We start from the raw sequence: 4,396 nt of genomic DNA on the forward strand, positions 1-4,396 counted from the left end.
TTCAAAGAACTAATATCATCAATGAAACGGATAGAACATCTTCCAATACAGGGAATTAAAACCCTAATTAAAACACAATCACTATTTCAACGTTCCAGCTTAATATATGTATCAACACATGACAACTTACCATTCCACACTCAAAATTACCTAGCATAAGTCATACTTAAAATTTAAGCTTACAAGTCTGCTTAAACAAAAGTTACAACCTCAAAACGCAAGTACGAGCAAAATAAAGCTAGAAAACTCTCGATCAAGTCCCTTTCCGATCTGTTAAGGAAAATAAAAGGGAATAGGGTGAGTTAAAACCCAATGAGGTTCCAAGTAAAAACAAGTAAACACATAGTCACATAAGATCACAAAATAATCAAATAAGCATCGTACAGTAGAATAACAATTAATCACAGTTCAATTCAAGGATACAGGTGGCTTTCAAAAGCCAAAGATCCACTTGAGTTTGATCATAATTGCCTCCTGTTGACACTCCGTCAACACTTGTATGCACAGTATAAAGGGTCCGCAGAACACCACTTTCACCAGTTTCCGTCCACCAATCAACCCCCTACCGGGCTCGCACGCCACAAACAGTAGCTTGGTAATACTCGAGTATACCAGGAATTCAAGATTCCAAAGAAACAGGATCAAGTCGAGGATTTTACCACTGGTGGTGCTGGGCAACACAACAAGCAAGCACAACGGCTATACTTCACCAGGGACTTCCAAACATCAGTCTTCAAGGTTTATCGGCCTTCTCGACCAAGCCCTTGCTGGCTCAATACAACCGACTCACCTAAGAGGTTAGGTACTCAAACAGTAGCAGTAGTTGATGGGATATCACCCAAACAACTTAAACACAGTCATATATAGAGAAAACACATCTCATAATAACAGTATACAGAGCCTCATTGGAAAACAAGTGAGGTCGAGTGCGATAAAGTACACGCTCGCCTCCATTTTATCAAAACAGTATTTGGCTCCAACAGTCATAAATCAAGTATTTCAAATATTCAGGTAACAGGTAGCAGGTAATGGAATACTCACCTGTCAAGCAAAAGTAGCAATCGATGTCAAACGTCTCAGTTACGATCACCTTCGTTTCCCAAACCTAAGTCAACGAGTGAAATCATTAACAATTGGATTCGTTCCTTACTAAAGTATAGGTTCATTAAGAAACTGAGTGGGTAGTCTAGGCTACTTAATTCGACATGCAATAAGGTCCATAACATGGTAAAATTTCATGAGAAAATAAGTTTAGTGTGTACATGAAAGCTCGGCAAAAGACATGTTTCATTTAGACTTGAAGGTTCCTTATTCGGATTAAACAGTTTTGCCCGGCAGTCTCGGAAAAACAGTGATAATTCACTGTAGAAAGGTCAGAATTAGGTTCCGTCAGTGCCGTTAGAAACTAGGTTCACAAGGCTATATTTGTGTAGAAGAAACCATTTCCAAAATCGAAACGTAAGTGGTTCAAAATTAAGCATCCATATGAATTTTCTGGACAGTCTCGGATGAACAGTAACAACCGGGTAGCCAAATTTCAAGATTCGCCACGAATCGCTCGGGACGAACCAGAAAATGAGCTTGTTACCATTTTAAAGCTCTAAGAGTCTACTTTCAAATACCACAAATGGCACTCAATTCTGATCATTGAGTAAAACGTTATGACCTTCACAAGATCACTGGTCAGAAAATTCCTGGACCTAGTCCAGTTTTGCCTCTTTGCTCATAACTCAAGATTTATCCAACCAAATTGGCTAATTTTTTGGAGACAACCTCCACACACATAACCCAACATATATCCCTCACCCTTGTAGCCAAATTAAGCATGAAATTATCAAAGCAAAACAGGGCAGCAAGCCCTTGAAATTTTCGGACAGCACCTCCCCAACTTTTTAAACTTTCAACCTTTCATGGTTTGTACCCCAATCACATAACAAGTATTAGATCTACTAAAAAGGGGTTCTAAAACATGTTAATACCTCATACACACACATGAACAAGGGCTTGGTATTTCATCAAACACTTGGTAGGCATACTAACAAGCTTAACTACTACTTGTTTAAGTCAAGGAATTAACCCCAAATCTCAACCAAAACAACTTGTATTTCACCATGAAAACTTAAAGTAGATGATATAATATCATAACCCCCAAATTTAAAGATCATTTACCTCTCTTACAAGTTGCTTAGGTCACCAAACAATCCACCAAGATGGAAGCTTCAAGCTTGGATCCACTACTAGGAATAAAAGGGAAGTTTCTCAACCCACTTAAGATCTTTCTCTTTTGATTTTTGCTCTTGATTTACTAGGATTAGAAAGCAAGGAAAATGGAGTTTCTCTCTTCCTCTCTATGCTTCATGAAAGTTGGCCACAAGGAGGAAATAAAAGGGCTAATTTTGGTTTAAATTCTTTCTAATCCCTTGGTCAAACAAGATCCATGGCTAGGGTTTTGCCACTTGGCTCCATCCTTGTCCAATCCTTTCTTAATCTTTGACTAATGACATACTAACCTTTCCAAATGTACCAATACATATTTAACACCTCTAATCTCTCACATAAAGTCTCTACCACTAATAAAAGAACACTTGAACAATTACAAGTGGTGAATTATTTACAACCTAACTCAAGGAAATATTTTACTTCAAGTAAAATGAATTGAAATGTAATGCATGGAAATTATTATAATACATAGTAAATATATTGTAAGGGCATATATTAAATGGTCTAGATCTTATAATAAGGTATGTAAATAAGAAAATTGTGTTTTAAAGTGAGGGTTAATACAAGGGATTTGTTGTAACACATTGTAAAATATAATGCTAGGGCATATAAGAGGTGGTTTAAATCTTGGTGCAAGGCATGTAGTTTGGGGAAATTGTATTTTAAAAATGAGGGTTCTCACATTCTCTCCCCCTTAAAGAATTTCGCCCTCGAAATTCTCAGCTTGATTACTGAGTAGTTCAAAATATTTTCAGTGAATAGCCTTTTTAATTCTCTCGAGTCCTGTAAGCACATGCTTTAGTAAAAGACCAGCACTACAAAGCCATATTATGTAGGAATTGAGGCTCCAAATCTTTATTTAGAACATGTATCAATTTACAAGTTTCATACTCGTATAACCTATCAAAATATAATACTGGCTTGTTCCAATCGAGGAATAATCCTCATGTCCTTACTAATCAATGTTGCAAAAGTCATTTAGAGCAGAAAAGTATCACTTATAGCCAAACGTTTGGAGAAAGTAGAAAAGACGTTCAAAATGTAAAGTTGTAAACTGTCTGACCTAAAATGATTTGAAGAACTCATTTTCCTTTTATTTAAGCCTCAATCCACTCATAAACCAACCTCAAAATAGTTTACCAACTCCAATCCTAAAGTTGGAAATGTAAGTAGGAATAATCCTAGGAAAATAGAAATTTTCCAGTTTTGCGTGATCTCATTTGAAAATCATATCTCGAGATTCTTATGTCCAAAACTTATAAACTTTATACCGTCGGAATATAGATTCAAATTGTTACAACTTTCTAGAAGGTACCATTGTAAGATCCAATCCACAAGTCAGTCAAATTTCAACCTAAAGTTGCTGCTTCACCCAGTAATAGACAGAACAAGTATACAATTTCAGTCAACTTTGAAAAATTGTAGATATTCATGGGAATTGAGAACAATACTGATACTCTGAACCTAGTTTCAAACATAATAAATGAAACTCAATTTTGACTTTTCTACATCAAGATATAATAGATTTCGTAAAACTTTCCAAGGTTCCTTGCGGAAAAATTTTTCAGCGGCACTTCCTTTGTGTTTACTAACTTTTTCCAGCCCATTCAAGGCTTCATTCTTCCCATGAAATAGCTTCAACTCAAGCATATAAATATCAAGCCAACAACTCACTACATCAAGCATATAACTGTCACCTATTCAAGTTAGAAAATGAAACCTTAAGCTGAAATTCCTAATCACAAGCTGGAAGTTTCTTTAGGCAAGTCAAACTAGCATATAAAAGCTAGATATTTCCCATAGCAAAGCTACCAAACCATGGCCAACACTTAAGTATCATGTGTGGACAGAAAAGTACCATAAAACTGAAAATTTCACAACACAACTGCAAACCATGATATTTTCTCATAAAACAACCGAAATTGAAACCCTAAACCACCAGTTTGCATATATTTAAAGTAGAGGAAAGTTTATTGCCAAAGTTACCCTGTAACCTCAAGAAAGATGAAAACTTAGAGCTTCTTCCTCCAAAATCACCCCACCAACACCTTGAAATCTACCTTAGTTATCATTTCTATAGAGTAGTTTGCAAATTAATTGGTTGAAACTCAAGATTCAAGTACAAATTTGAGGTTAGAGTTGAAAGTCTCTCTTGGGTTTTTCTTCTCCATTTGTT

General features: G+C 36.0%; 1 long non-coding RNA gene across 1 annotated transcript; it reads right to left on the bottom strand.

Annotated features, from left to right (window-relative positions):
• On the bottom strand, positions 1–2,358 carry LOC140005786 (uncharacterized). The gene is made up of 3 exons (XR_011813356.1): positions 2,170–2,358; positions 1,042–1,105; positions 1–270 (listed from the first exon to the last, which is right to left on the bottom strand). It is a non-coding gene; the product is annotated as an uncharacterized lncRNA (long non-coding RNA).
• Positions 2,359–4,396: the final 2,038 nt, after the last annotated feature.

The sequence above is a fragment of the Coffea arabica genome, chromosome 4e (genome assembly GCF_036785885.1).
Source record: "Coffea arabica cultivar ET-39 chromosome 4e, Coffea Arabica ET-39 HiFi, whole genome shotgun sequence".
Classification (NCBI taxonomy): Eukaryota; Viridiplantae; Streptophyta; class Magnoliopsida; order Gentianales; family Rubiaceae; genus Coffea; species Coffea arabica.